The sequence below is a fragment of the Heptranchias perlo genome, chromosome 44 (assembly GCF_035084215.1).
Source record: "Heptranchias perlo isolate sHepPer1 chromosome 44, sHepPer1.hap1, whole genome shotgun sequence".
In the NCBI taxonomy this organism is placed as follows: Eukaryota; Metazoa; Chordata; class Chondrichthyes; order Hexanchiformes; family Hexanchidae; genus Heptranchias; species Heptranchias perlo.
This window is the reverse complement of record NC_090368.1, coordinates 4,527,474-4,543,610: the sequence shown is the minus strand read 5'-3', so window position 1 is coordinate 4,543,610 and position 16,137 is coordinate 4,527,474. Positions and strand designations below refer to the sequence as shown.

The 16,137-nt window shown below is 43.8% G+C and overlaps 1 protein-coding gene across 2 annotated transcripts in view; it reads left to right on the top strand.

Annotated features, from left to right (window-relative positions):
- Window positions 1–4,492: 4,492 nt before the first annotated feature.
- The window catches only part of cgnb (cingulin b), an 84,996-nt gene continuing 73,351 nt past the window's right edge, over window positions 4,493–16,137 (top strand). The window contains exon 1 of one of the 2 annotated variants that reach the window (XM_067975967.1): window positions 4,493–4,612. The gene's annotated coding sequence lies outside the window, so the exon portion shown is untranslated. Of the gene's footprint in view, window positions 4,613–12,097; window positions 12,174–16,137 lie in introns of those variants that run through there. The other variant, XM_067975968.1, reaches the window with a different exon arrangement.

The following is a 16,137-nucleotide window of genomic DNA, read 5'->3' as shown; positions in this document are numbered from 1 at the left end:
GTTTCACTGTACATCCGAAGCAGTGTACAGTCTGATAATTGGAGGGGTGTAGAATAGTACATACATCTCCGCTGTGCATTAGTAACAGGCAAAATGTGATCGCATTGTCATCACATCTCAACGCTGCCCCATTCCAGTTTGGGGAGTAACCTGTTTGCCACAGAATTTTATTCAGTGATCACGAGTGTTCACTCGAGAAGGAAAACGACATTGAAATATTAGAATCTGTGTTTTACAGTTTTAAGAAAAATTTTGTATACTTTCAATGGCAATAAAAGAGATTTTATAAAACAAACCAACCGTGGGTTGATTTATTTTTTAAGATTAAGACTTAATGTATTTTCTTGAGTGACTGGATGGCACAGTGGGTTAGGACATGGTCCTTTGAAGTCTGGGTTTATATCCAGTCCAGCCAGATGGGTTGAAAGTCTCCTATGTCCGATAGCTTTTTTAAGTGCCCCATGCAAAATAAGTTCGGGGCCAGTCTCAATCCAGTTTTTATTGGGCGTGGGCCAAAACTGCCACTAATTCAACACAAAATGACAATCCTACTCATCCAGGATGGGAAATGGAAATTTGTCACAGTAGTGCAATAAGGTTGGCGATGAGGCACATAGTTTGGAGGGGAGGGGAGCTGAGTTTAACAACTGCTTCCTCCCCCCCCCCCCCCTCCAAATTAATGATTGCATTGCTGCTGAGTGCTGATGTCAATACAGCTGCTAGGAACAGAGGAACAAGAGGAGGCCATTCAGCCCCTCGGGCCTGTTCCACCATTCAATTAGATAATGGCTGTAATTCTCACTTCGTCAAGGCTCAGTAATCCTTCTTGCCAGTTCACCTACGATGTCATCTGCACTCACTGTTTCAAAACAAAACAATAAATACTAATGATTTTAATAGTTTCGACTTAAAATCAGGGTATGATGTTGCCTGTTTGGAGTCCTGATGATGAGTCTACCTCCTTAAATATCCCTTCCACAGCTCCCCTGATGGTGTAATGAATAAAGCTGCCACCAAATTGATCCCCTAAACATAAACCCAGACCAGAAGGCCCCAATTTCCAGCCTGTGCTTATTTAGATCGTTGGGATTGTAATGGAGGTGCTACAATTGGAACCTTGTCAAAAGCTTTCTGGAAAATCGGAGTATATAATAACCGCACTTCCCATGTCAGTAATCTTTTTGAAAAATACTCTCTGGTTAGTTAAACATGACCTCCCTTTCTTGAATTCATGCTGACTCTCCTTTAGCAAGTTATGCCTGTCCAACTGCTCACCCACTAAATCTCCCAAAATCAGTTTCAAAGAACTTGTCTTGCAACAGATGTTAAACTTACTGGTCTATAATTGCCTGAAAAATCTCTTAACCGTTTTTGTAACTGGAATTTTGCAGCACAAAGGAAGCCATTCGACCTATTGTGCTTGTGCTGGCTTGCAAAGAGTGATCCAGTTAGTCCAAACCTTTTCCTCATACCCTTTCAAATTTTTATTTTTCAAATATTTATCCACTTCCCTTTTAAAAACAACTATGGATTCTGCTTCCACCACTGTTTGTGTCAGGGCATTCTGAGTCCTAACAACCCCCTATGTAAAAACAAAAATTCTCCTAACCTCTCCCTTTGTTACGAGTGGAAATGGTTTTTCTTTATTTACCTTATCAAAACCTTTCATAATTTTGAGCACCTTTATCAGATCTCCCCTTAGTCTTCTTTGTTCTAATGAAAAGAGCTCCAGTGTCTCTGCATAACTAAAGCCTCTCATCCCTAGCAATTGAGTTACGTGAGCCACTTTCCTGTACTTGAGAGTCTCTTCTGAATTTAATAAACTTACAAAAATGTCAGTTGAAGTTTCACTGATTTCAGTCTCCATTTCCTTTAATACTCATGGGGGCATTTTGGTCTGAACCAGATCTATTTTAAAGCATCTAACTTTTATAACTGTGTACATATCCAGCATTACTTGCATATTGTCTAACTCATCCTGTCCCATTCCTGGCAATCTGATAACTGATATAGCCAACATTCCTTCCTCTTCCTGAATATAAACAGATGTGAAGGAGCTATTTAATAACAACTCTTTCTCCCTGAATTAACCTTCCCATCCTAATTTTTTTACTGGATCAATACACTTTTTATTTACTGTGTACTGTGCAGCCTAAAAGTTTGTGCACTATATATCTTTAAAAACATGTGTCATCTGGTGGGCTTTTCAGACCAATATAATTCTACATTTTGGCTGGGGTTTACATGGTCTGAATAGCAAAAATGCAGACTTTTGATAGCCTGGCCTTTTCAAACAGCTGCAGTGTCATTCGGTGCCTGCCAGTGGCGCCACTGAGCAGCTGGCAGTCTGCCCCACCAGCAAGGATATAGCATTAGTGTCGTTCGGATAGTATTGCATTCCTGATTATGTTTGTCCCTAGTTTTCTTCCCTCCTCTCCTGAAGATGCCGACTCAAGTTGGTGAGATATGGTTCCATAGATGCCTTGTAGTGCTACATTCATCTGGCTAGTCTTCATATGTGAGCCTGGACCTAGTATCAGCAATCTTATGGGGGAAATAAACAGTTAAACCCGATGCTTTTGTCCACACACAAGTACTTTCCAGGTATGGGAATCTGGGTGATTTCTTTTCCTTCCCTATCCAAGGGGCACTGGGGCAAATTCTAGAACCAGTATGGCCACCTTGGCTGAGATCAGGTAACTCAGCACTGAGCAGGGAACGATTCTGGGACTTCACTGATCAGTATGGAACTTGCTACCACATGGAGTAGTTGAGGCAAATAGCATAGGTGCCTTTAAGGGGAAGCTAGATAAGTACGCGCGGGAGAAAGGATTAGATATGCAGATAGGGTGAGACAAGGTTCGTGGGGAGCATAAACACCAGCACAGACCAGTTGGGCCGAATAGCCTGTTTCTGTGCTGTAAATTCTATGTAATTCTATTACACTGGGGTGTGCATTAAGCAACTCAGACAGTGCATGAACCAACTCCTTGTGGGTGAAGGTGTACTTGGTGACTCAGGAATGCAGTTTCCCAACCACAGGAGGGAGGTGAGTGGGTGAGTTTTCTCTCTGTATTGCAGTGTAATTATTTGCCAATACTGAGTGTGTCTCCTATCTCTGAAGATATTCTGAGCGAGGCTCCAGTTGTAGTTACACCTCTACTTTCTCTTTTTTTTCTTGAAACAGTAACTGGTTTTGCAACTTAGTGGAATCTACAGTGGCTGTGAAATCAAAGCTGTCGAGAGTTAAATTTGGTATCTACGGTAGGCATTCATTTTGAGACTTCCTGGTAATATTAAAGCAATGGAGCAGCTTACAGATAGTACAACAATCTCCTAATGGCTCAGTTGGCCAGTCAATTCATTATATTGTGTTGTACTAGGTAGGGCTGTCAACCCACTAGGATTGTCCTGGAATCTCCATGAATTAACGATTAATCTCTAGGACACTGCTGCGAGCAACCCGGGAGAAAAATCATAGGGACGTTAAAAAAGAACGTTTGCTTGCCTTCCAATTAGTGGGGAAAGGCGGTAAACCGCGAGGGTGGACATTTTAGGCAATCGATGGCAGAAGTGTGGGGCAGTTGGAGGCAGGAAGTCACGTGATGAAACCTCCAGGAATACATCCAACCAGAGTTGGCAACCCTAGTACGAAACTAAGCCATACAGAACAGGTCTCAGGTTTGAACTGTGGCCTGTGCCGAGTTACCGGACATCAGCTGGGGCAGCAGTTGGGGGCTGGGGGGCACTACAATTGTCCTCACCGTCCCAGCCTAGGGAAAGCAAAAAAAAAAAATCAGCCGTGGTTTCTGATCGGGACCGTTGTCCCTTGACTCCTGCGGGGAAAGTATGCACGTGGATGGCGGGTGAGGTCAGCGTCAGCTGGGATGTGATGCCTTCCATAGTTGAACATCCCACAAACAGCTGCAGCCTAAGCTTGGACACGTAAAATGGGCAATTGGGAGAAGTACCATTGGCATCCACGGCATCCCACGCCAGCAGGATTTAAGGAAAATTTTGGGGGAACTGTCTTTTTTTTATACAAAAATATATATTTACTTCAATATTTGTCTGGTTACCGACCCTCCCGCTCGTAGAAACAGTTTCTCTCTATTAACTCTATCAAAACCACTCATAATTTTGAACACCTTTCTTAAATCTCCACCTTAACCTTCTCTGCTGTCAGAAGAACAACCCCAGCTTCTCTAGTCTGTCGTTCATTAATCATCTTCCTTCCTTGTTCTGCCATTTGCTCTCCATCCTCCTTCTCCAAACCTGTTTTGCCGCAATCTAACCTGATAGCCAGCGGGGCGGGGGTCCCGCCCGCTTGATTGACAGCATTTCAACCGATAGCCTCGACGGCCTGCTGCGGTTGTGACCAATCAGAGACGAATTAAGGAGGAGGGCGGGACTTCCGGTCACATAACCCCGCCCTCGAGGGCTCCCACCCACCTCGCGCGAGCGAAGTTAGGTTGACCGCGCAGCAAAGGTAAAGGTTGAAACGGGCTGGACGACGTGAGGTAGGGAGGAAAAAAATATTAACAGAAATAATAAATTCGTTCCAAAGCCTCCTATTGTCGGTTTATCTCTATCAAATATCGAATTTACTGAGGTAAGTTGGTCTTTAAAACCTTTATTTTAGGATTAAAACCGATGTAACAGTTGGTGCCAGGTGAACACCGACATTCCCTTGAGAGACAGCAAGGTGGATTTTTTTTTTAAGTGAGGACTTTCGATGTTTGTCTTTGAAAGAAAACATTTCCTCTTGAGAAATAAGTGCTTTATTTCATTTACTTTTTTTTGTAACTGAACTCGAAATGCTGAGGTAACATGGAGCAAAATACAAATTAATCCTTTTAGCTCTTCACTTTGCCCAATTGCTCTATGTTGCTAATTTTTATTTTAAGTATGCTTTTATGCATTAGTATAGAGTATTGTGTGAGGTACAATTGAAACTTTTCCATGTCACCTGTCATGTACAACCTTTTTTTGGAAGTATTTAGATTTTATATTTAAAAATTATCTTTCAAAAAGGTACTGTAGCTGGAAATATTGACTATTCTCTTATTTTAATTCATTTTTACAACTTTTGAGAATAAAACCAATTAATTTTTTGTCAATTAAATGCAGTATACCTGAAATTTGGAAAAGTTGAATATAGAAACTGAGAAAATTATGGTATCAATTTTATATTTTTTTTAATTGACAATTTTCTCAGCATTTTGTTAAATCGCAAGTTACTATGTGTGTGGACTTTTCCAATGGGAAAGATTGTGCCTGCAGTTTAAAGGTGCCATGTTCACAAAGAAAAAGACTTTCATTTATAAAATGCCTTTAAGGAAGCAAAATGTCCCAAGGTACTTCTCAGGAGCGATTATCAAACAAAATTTGACACCGAGCCACATAAGGCAATATTAGGACAGGTGATCAAAAGCTTGGTCAAAGAGGAAGGTTTTAAGCACCGACTTAAAGGAGGAGAGAGAGGCGGAGAGGTTTAGGGAGGGAATTCCAGAGCTTAGTGCCTAGGCAACTGAAGGCATGGCCACCAATGGTGGAGCGAAGGAAATCGGGGATGTGCGAGAGGCCAGAATTGGAGGAGTGCAGAGATCTCGGAGGGTTGTGGGGTTGGAGGAGGTTACAGAGATGGGGAGGGGGAGGGGGCGAAGCCATGGATGGACTTGAAATCAAGGATGAGTGTTTTAAAATCGAGGCGTTGCCGGACCGGGAGCCAGTGTAGGTCAGCGAGCTCAGGAGTTTTTTATTCTTCTGTGTGATGTGGACGTCGCTGGCAAGGCCAGCGCTTATTGCCCATCCCTAATTGCCCTTGAGAAAGTGGTGGTGAGCCACCGCCTTGAATCGCTGCAGTCCGTGTGGTGAAGGTTCTCCCACAATGCTGTTAGGTAGGGAATTTGCAGGATTTTGACCCAGCGATGATGAAGGAACGGCGATATATTTCCAAGTCGGAATGGTGTGTGACTTGGAGGGGAACATGCCGGTGGTGTTCCCATGTGCCTGATGCCCTTGTCCTTCTAGGTGGTAGAGGTCGTGGGTTTGGGAGGTGCTGTCGAAGAAGCCTTGGCGAGTTGCTACAGTTCATCCTGTGGATGGTACGCACTGCAGCCACGGTGCACCGGTGGTGAATGAAGTGAATGTTTAGGGTGGTGGATGGGATGCCAATCAAGCGGGCTGCTTTGTCCTGGATGGTGTTGAGCTTCTTGAGTGTTGTTGGAGCTGCACTCTTCCAGGCAAGTGGAGAGTATTCCATCACACTCCTGACTTGTGCCTTGTAGATGGTGGAACGGCTTTGGGGAGTCAGGAGGTGAGTCACTCGCTGCAGAATACCCAGCCGCTGACCTGCTCTTGTAGCCACAGTATTTATATGGCTGGTCCAGTTAAGTTTCTGGAGTGATAGGTGATCGGGACTTGATGCGAGTTAGGATACAGGCAGCAGAGATTTGGATGAGCTCAAGATTATGGAGGGTGGAAGATGGGAGGCCAGCCAGGAGAGCATTAGAATAGTCGAGCCTAGAGGTAACAAAGGCATGGATGAGGGTTTCAGCAGCAGATGAGCTGAGGCAGGGGTGGAGACGGGAGATGTTACGGAGGTGGAAATAGGCGGTCTTGGTGATGGAATGGGTATGTGGTCGGAAGCTCGACTCAGGGTCAAATAGGACGCCATAGTTGCGAACAGTCTGGTTCAGCCTCAGATAGTGGCCAGAGAGAAGGATGGAGTCTAGGGAACGGAGTTTGAGGCGGGGACCGAAGACAACAGCTTCAGTCTTCCAAATATTGGAGGAAATTTTTGGTCATCGGTCAAGAAGTGTGACAAATGAGAGAGAGGTGGTGGTGAGGTAGAGCTGGGTGTTGTCGGCGAACTTGTGGAAGCTGATGTATTTTCGGACGCTGTCGCCGAGGGGCAGCATGTAGACGAGAAATAGGGGGCTAAAGATAGATGCTCCGGGGACTCCAGAGGTAACGGTGCGGGAGTTGGAAGAGAAGGCATTGCAGGTGATTCTCTATCTATGACTGGATTGATAAGAATAGAAGCAGACGAGCACAGTCCCACCCAGCTGGACGACGGAGGAGAGACGTTGAAGGAGGATTGTGTGGTCAATCGTGTCAAAGGCTGCAGACAGGTCGAGAAGGATGAGGAGGGATAATTTAACATGGGTTAACTTCAGGGTTAACAAAGGCTGTGTCTGAGGTGAATTAAGATTTTAATTTTTTTTAATTTGGTAATCTGCCCTCTTGTATTGTCACTATTAGAATTTTATGCTTCATTGTTTTCACCCAAGAATTGTCTGGCCTCGTCTCTGTTTATGTAGGTGTGGGAATGATTAGTAATCTCTCAAGTCGAGGAGTGGCAGTTTCGGACATTACCATTTCAGTTGGAGAGAAAAGTAACATTGCTTAATAGTTTTGTCCTCATTTTTACTCCCTACGGTTGTACAGATGGTACAAGCTCATAAACTACAGAAATAGTTCCTCTAAACTACAATACTTCGAAATAGGACGTGAATACAAGAAACAGCCTGCAGTTAAAACTGCTTAGAATAGTTTGGCAATATGCAAAACATTTTACATTTTATGCGGTACACCTGTTTTACTGTAGTTTGAGTTGTTGACAAAATGCTGGAACTACAAAGCAGGTCCATTAGCAACTGAAAGAAAAGAGACTGATTAACATTTCAGGTGGAGACCCTTAGTTAAATCCCAAGAATAATGTCTTAGCAGAGTGAGAGGGCTCCTCCTTCCTATTAGGATCTTTCCGCCTGCACCGTGAATGTGTGTATCTGGAACTCAATCGATGTTGGTGGAGATGGCCATAAACTCAAAGATGCCTCAACATCAATTATCACTGTTGGTAATTTTTATAAGCTGGTATTTCCAGTAATAAATGTACTGGTTGTTTGTACTGCCCTTCTAGCATCTGTGGCTGAGAACAGTTTGCTCAGCAGAGATTGTCGATGAAATCGTAGGATCTTGCAGCACAGAAGGAGGCCATTTGGGCCATTGTGCCTGTGCGGGGGACAGCCTTGGGGACTTCCTGATGCATATGGCACGCCAGTGATAGCATTAACCCACTGAATCACTGGGGTGCATATCTAGCTGTCTTTAAAAACAAAATAATTATTTTCTCCCTCCCAGAGTGCACCCGTAGCAGATTGCCCTACGTTTAGGATTATGTTCAAAACTGTGTACTTGAGACCACTCAATGAAAAATATTTGAGAACGGTAATAAATAAAAGCTAGCGTCTTTAGCATTGACCAAAACAAAATTGAAAGCTTCCCCTATTTAGTCCCAAACGACACTTCTGTCAAACACAACTTTGAAGACCCATCCTTCTGCACTGTTATGACATTTCTATTTTCCGCATCAGCCACCTTTGACCCTCTGCAAGGGCCTGGCTCTGACTATGGAATTATAGGCAATTTTGTGCAGTAGACTCGCACACATGATATGGGTTGAGACTTCACCTATGTTCATCAAAGAGAAACGTGCAGATTTAAGGATATTAGAGTTCAGAGAAAGGTGGTGCCATTAAAATCTGTAATTTTCTTCATGCATCTACTACATCAACCTAGGTCTTTCAACTGCACCTGTTAGCAGTTGGTTTCAAGGACTTTTTTACATTGTGGGAGAGTGATGACAAAACAGCCTCTGTGCTGCTTTTCTGCATTTTTATTACCTCTGCTCCAAAGAAAGAACAAATTTGTTGCATTTATATAACGCCTTTTATGTCCCAAAGCGCTTCACAGCCAATGATGTACTTTCGAAGTATAATCACTGTTCTAGGGAAACGTAGCAGCCAATTTGTGCACAGCAAGATCCCACAAACAGGAATGAGATAATGATCGGATAATCTGTTCTAGATGTTGGTTGAGACAAATGTTGGCCAGGGCACCAGGAAGAACTTCCCTGCTCTTCAGATAGTGACATTGTTTCCTTTACATCCACCCGAGAGGGCAGCGTGGCCTCAGTTTAACATCTCATCCGAAAGACGGCACCTCCGACAGTGCAGCATGCCCTCAGTACTGGATCTTCTGCCGAGATTATGTGCTCAAATCTCTGGATTGGGGCTTGAACTCGCAACCTGACTCAAAGGCGAGAATGCTACATGGAGCCATGGCTGACAGCTAACTAATGTGGGAGGCTGATTTAGAGAATGGAGAGCCAGTCTTCTGCCCATGCATAATATTTCTTTTTAGAATTTGAAAAAAAATTGGAATTCTGGATCAGATATCGAGCCAGCCAGCCAGTGATTCGTCCATGGTCTCGTCATCTCACTGAACCGGCCCAGCACAGCTGGCCGTTTTGTTCTGGCAAGACACGGGGAAAATGGTGAATCTGCACTATCTCTCGATCTTGAGAGATTGCCACTCTGCTGCCCATATAATGCCAAGTCCCATTCACCCAACACCCCTATGCTTGCTGACCTACATTGACTCCCGATCTGGCAACGCCTCAATTTTTAAAACTCTTATCCTAGTGTTCAAATCCGTCCATGGCCTTGCCCCCGCCCCCAATCTCTGTAACCTCCTCCAGCCTTACAACCCTCCGAGATCCCTGCCCTCCTTCAGTTCTGGCCTCTTGCGCATTCCCGATTTCATCACTCCACCATTGGCGGCTGTGCCTTCAGCTGCCTAGGCCCTAAGCTGTGGAATTCCCTCCCTAAATCCCCTTCGCCTCTCTCTCCTTTTCAAGATGCTCTGTAAAACCTACCTCTTTGACCAAGCTTTTGGTCACCTGTCCTAATATCTCATGTGACCTGATAACGCTCCTGTGAAGTTACTTGGGATGCTTTTACTACGTTAAAGGCGATGTTAAATGCAAGTTGTAGTAGAGTGTTGTTGACAGTGGGAGACCTGCATGTCAGCAGCCAATGGCACTCGTGTAACTGAAACTCATTGGGGCTAAGGCTACCGGATCCTGATGCCCAGATCTCGTGCAGCGCGTGAGAACACCAGTGTAAACTTATCAAATATGCTAAAGCTGGCGGCCAGGAATAAGATTTTATTTTTAACTGGCTTTTATTATTTCCTGGCTGCTGATAGCAAATCTGGCGAATTTACTTTGGAGCTGCTGTCAGCTACATGAGATGTGGATGTCAGCACCGGCGCAGAACCTGGGCAACATAAAAGATAGCTTTGAAGTGTCAGTAGAGCAGCATTAGTGGGGATCTAGCAGCAGGCCTCTAGCCTAGTCTCTTAATTGATGAATTGTAGCGTTGGAAGAGTTTCAGGGGGATAGGAAAAAAAAAATGATTTCCTCATTAACATTCCTTCCCCACCCACCATAAAAATATTGCTTAAGATTCAAGTAGGCCTGCTCTATCATAGTTAAGTAATGCATCAGGCAACTATGTATGTGACTGTAGTTACACAATGTTGGGTGAGAACAGTAGAATGCCACGCCTCAGAGAAAAGAATAACAGGTGACACAGATCAGGATTCATGAGTCACAGTATTTACATGGCAGTAAGCAAAATACTGCAGATGCTGGAAACGACAAGTGCCTGAAACACCGACTGACTGACTTGTCTGTTTCTCCAGATGTTGCCTGACCTGAGTATTTCTGGCTTTTTTTTCCTGCTTTTTGTTTTAATCTATATTGCATTGTTGTCTTTGGAGGCAGTGCTGTGATCTAAATGAGGCAGGGTCAGAAGCACAAGGACCCAATTGACGAAGTGGAATTGCAAGGGCCGACCAGATCCAAATATAAATGGCTGCTTCTGGCACTACAAGATATAGTTAGTCATCATTTGCTTTTTCTCTCTGGAAATAGGCAACCCAACCCCTCAGCCCACCCATTCAAAGACGTAGAGAAGATCTTTCCATTGTGAGGGAAGCCAAAACTAGGGACCATAAATATAAAGGTAATTAATAAACCCAGTAAAGAATTCAGGAGAAACTTCTTTACCCAGAGAGCGGTTAGGATGTGGAACTCATTACCACAAGGAGCGGTTGAGGCAAATAGCATAGATGCATTTTAGGGGAAGCTGGATAAACACATGAGGGCAAAAGGAATATGAGGGTATGAAGAGGGGTGGGAGGAAGCTCGTGTGGAGCATAAACACTGGCATAGACCAGTTGGGCCAAATGGCCTGTTTCTTTGCTGTACATTCTACGCAATAGTGACAATGCGGATATAGTTAGTTTACAAAGGCTAACCACTGACATCGAGGAAGATCCATAGCCAGAAACTCCAAGTTGTGAAAATGACTTTTGAGCACCTTGCGCCTTTATTGTTGCTCTGAATCCATCTTGAAATGTAAACGGGGCAGATTTAGAGCAGCAGCAGTCTCAGCACATTATGGACCTGCTTCCAGTGCAAGCAAACTCTAATATACACGTGCCGTTTTGTGGTCTGTGACCCAACTAAAATCTGAATCAAACACTGTAGGAACCTGAAACAAAACCAGAAAATGCTGGAAACGCTCAGCTGGTCAGGCAGCATTATGTTGCTTTTGTTTTAGAGTAGGAACCTTTTTATAAAAAGTTAGATTTCCAAAAAGGCAATTCAAATGATCTAGTGTTCAAAGGTTCACCTGTGCGTCTTTCCAGTATTAGTTCAGGAGAGTGCTGTTCGTGGTAGATGTGCAGTTCTCCAGCCATCAACCTCTCTGTAATGTAAAGCAGGGGAACTCCGGAGACTTTGATTTGGTGGGCAGCTGCATTTCATGGGGCTCTCCAGCTGCCTTTTGAGTCTCCAATTAAAACTAAATGTGTGCAGCTGGGTTCTCTCCCTTTTACCAATTAATCATGGGTCTCTGGCCTCTAATTTGAAACAGCGGCAGGAAGGAAAGATAAATGAGGGGAGAATGGTGCACAGAGATCGCTGGTCTCATGTTTGAATGCTGCTCCCCTGGGACTCCCAATCTTAAATGTGCAAGTGTTTTCAAATGGCCTATTTGTGTTGCAACAGTTTCTTTTAGCCAGTTTAGCACTGTTTCTCTTGCCGTTGGATCCTGCAGCATTGCAACAAGAAGCAAAGTTGTACGAAAGTCAAAGATCCTCATGCATAAACCAGCACATATTTAAAACAAAAACCCACATCATCATTAACTTGTGTAGCTGAACCAAGCCTTTCAGCGGTCAGAAAAGCAGCAGTCTCTGCCTCCGTAGGCAATGTTTGTTTTACAGCCGCAGATGGGGCACTGCCCCTGGAAGAGGTAGGAAAAAAAACTATTTGGGAGGGGCAAGTAGGTTGTGTGGCCATGTTTACTGCAACATTCTGCCCCCAAAATTGGTGATTGCATTAACGACAGCGCAGTAAGTGTATTATCGCAACGTTCCATCCATTGTTGCCTACAAAAATAGTTTAATCCCCCAGTGACAAAAGTCACAAGTGAGTTCTGAATTACTGGCTGAAGGTAATTTGTAAATGTTTTGTTCCAACACTTTGGGTGTTTCTATGTAGTGATATCTCTCTCACAATTTACTCTCAATTTCTAAGCTTACGAATAGCTTCCTCTGTTCTTTAATGAAAAAGTAAGCAGTTCATTTGTTGTCAGGCAGTGTGTATGTATTCAGTGCTGTCAGGTCTCTTACAGGGAGGTACAGCATATGGAACACGAAAAAAAAATTCAGGTGTGTCTGCTTCCAGTGCACTCAAAATTCTTCAGTGCTTGTGTAAACTTTTTGCATAATGAGCCCTTTCTGTTTTGCCTGAGATTTTACTAAGTGTGATTATAGTCCAGTGTTAATTCAAAATCATTTTTGTGCTTAAAAAAAATTGAATTATCCAATAATTTGGATCAAGCAACATAAATAACGCAGCAAAATGGGATTTTAATGCTTAAAAAAAATTAAGATAGTTTGAATTAAGTGAAGTAAACTATAGTTTTACATTCAATACATTATTCTTACCTGCTTTCTTTGAAGGATCCAGCCAAATCCCCCCTCTGGGGCTACTTTGTGGTGAGTGAACACTCCTTTAGTCCTTTCCCATTAGACGTACAGGACTAGCTTTCCTTGCCCCCTCACAATTGGGGTGCATCTCTGGTGAGGTGGGATTTCCGTCTGCCCCCAAGATGGCCCTGGCTGTATTCCAACCTTAAGGGGAGGGGGGAGGGTGTTATTGACATATGGGGACGGCCAGTCTGAGAACGAAGACTCGTGCTGCCTATGGGACATTTTTTTTTATAAATCTTAAAATGTCACTTTTCTTTGTGGTGCCTGTGATGGTCAGCACTTGAAGTGCTTGCAGAAGCCCTTCACCTCTATTTAGTTCGAGATCTCCTCTGCTAACGGGCGAATGCTGGACACCAGGGCCTAAAAGGTGAACGTAGAGTCAAAACAATGCAAATGGCAGGCAGCATGGCAGAGGCCATGCTTCCCTCATCTGTATCCAGTTTGCATTCGTTCATCTATAAATAGATTATGGGCCAGCGGGAACCGATCCTGGAACACAGTGAGGACATGACAGTTTTCTGCTTCTGCCTGCCCCGTAATTCACCAAGAAATCGAGGGAGGCAGAAAGTCCATGATTGACCATGTGCATGGCAGAATCAAATGGTAGCCTGATGGCAAGTGCCACTGATGACACTGTGTCTGGAGGCGGGTAGTAAAGCTCCTTCCTGGGGAGGGTGTCAGTGCCTCTGACAGCGCGGTTGCATTATTTATGACTGGGGAAAGTTTCAGGTTTGATCTCTGGTCGATGCTGAGCCAGCTTATCTCAGCTGGGGTGGTAGTGATTTGCATTACTCCTCTGGATTAAGAATCAGCCAGGGCTCTTGATTGCTGTCCAGTGACTGCTGCTGGAAATGTGGGCGCTGAGTGAGGCGCTTGAGATCGAGTCGGCTGCTAGCACTCACTGTCTAAGCACATGGATTAGGAGCCAGTTGGGTGAGGTAATGGAAGGTGGCTGGTAGAAGGTTGTGTCAGCAACTTCAGGAGAGCTGGAAGAGGGGAAGTTCTGTTTCAATTATGGGGAGTTGCACCCTGAACCTTCCATGATTTGTTTTGAAGTCAAGCTGCACAAATTCACTTCAGGAAAAGGCTGTATGTTGTTTGCCAGGACTGGATTTCTGGAAATGTGGTACTGATAAATGATTGTTAGGGGTTATCTGCTGGCACTCTGGGCATTGTGCAATGGACCCCTCTCTGACTTGAGTGATCAAGTGTTATGAGTAAAGGATGAGACCAACTAGTGTCAAAGAGCTATTTGTGAAATCTTTAAATGCTATTTTAAACTGCTTTTATACAGGCCTTGTTGGATTCCAGGGCACCCGCATCTATGAGCCGCCTCCCCAATGTTTACACTGAACACGACTCCCTTACCCCAGCAGCAGACTTATAGACCCATGACAAACTGAGTCTGTGAATCTGTAGCTGGGATAAGTTAGCCAGATTTAGTAGTGTAAATGTAAGGAGCTGGCACTGGAATTAGAATTAAAACGAGACCAATGTAAAAGCAGCTATGCAAACATATGAAGGAGGGCAAGAATAGATCAGCTGTCTCGTCAAGCCTCTCCTGTCCCAGCATGTTGTAATTTCTGCACGCCCATCACCCTTCCCCCCCCCCCCCCCCCCCCACCCCACCCCCTGCCCAATCCCCATGCAATCATTCAGTCTGCTTGGGGGGAGGCAAAAAAAACTTGGGCCAATTTAGGAAAAAGCACTGGGAAATTCGTTAAAACACTAAGTTATCCCAATAACTTTGTGGATAAAGGAACTGCCTAGCATACCATTAATGCATTCACACCAGGGGCCATGGTTAGCCTCCGCATACCTGAGCGAGGGAGGAAGATTCAGCTGAGTTTAGCACTATCACTTCCCAGTGATTCCTGTTGGAAAATGCATGAGTGTGAACATTGGGGACAGGATTAAGCCTGGCTGTATTGCCCCCAACAGTCGAATAGCTTGCTGGCATTTACTGTCTGGTGTTAAAGATGCCTAAAAATTGCCACCTGGGTAAATCCAGACAAAAAACATCAAAAAACAAAGCAAATTTTAATTTGAACTGTTTTTAACTGACTTAACAATCATTGTTATGTATAAATAGAACACATTGGGGATTTGTGCAGAATAAGCCACCAGTTCTTGATGTGCATTCTCTATTTATAGAAAGCATATTTGCTTTGATCCCCAGTCTGTACTGTTAGTTGATGGCATGCCATAATTAATCTTGGTGCCTCTGCACTGGTGGGGAGGAGGGGGGAGAAGACAAGTGAAGCGAGGTAAGACCCGAAGTTTGTACCCCTCATTATGTAGTGATTCCTGATGGAGAGTAAATGTATGAGTATAGAGAGAGAACATGATCGGGTTTGGCTGTGATGTTCTCTGCTGAAACAGACTGCTGGCAACATGCAGTCACCTCTCACATACGAAGAATAACCTTCTAGGTCAGGATCTGAAGGATTGCTACTTCTCTTGGAATTATACTCCAGAACACTTGTCGTGTTGTTGGGAACGGAGGGAGCAAATTGTGTTTGTTTTTTAAAAAAAAACTTTGGCCTGTAACAAAAGTGTAATCCAATTTATTATGAGTCTCGGAGTGTGGGGTGGGGGGGATGAGGAATTAAATAGGTAGAATCGATATATTAAAGTTTAAATGGTGCATCTGCAAGATGGCTTCAAATGTGATCAGGAGAGTCGAGTATGAATGGTTGTATCGCTCCCTAAGCAGAAACCAGAATAGCATTAAAAAGGGCAACGTCAAATTCTAAATATACTGAAATTATGATGAACATAATTGTATTTGCCTCATCGTGGGATGATTGCGCTTTCTTTGATTTGCAGGCACTGTGAAATCTGTGCTCAATCGTAATTATTTAAATTTCATGTTCACATTAAATCACAACTGAATGCCAAATAATAAAAAAAATCAGCTGTTGACTTTAACACTATATTTGATTATAGCAATATAAACAAAGTCTGCATACCTTCAGAGGTACAAAAAGTCAGCTTGGGAGTTGACTTTGTTACCTTTCTCTCGAGGCAAGCACCACAGCTAGCAAACAGGTAGCTACTGGCAGTGTGGGGTAAATACCTCCCTGAAAATCTCAGCATAGTCTTAATATGGTAATAATGCAGTGTGAGTATTCCTGAAAGCTTTTAACTCTTTTTAACCAGAGCACTCGGACAGGATTTGTCTCTGCGCTGGATGAAAAGATCACCTGTCTGTAGTGACCA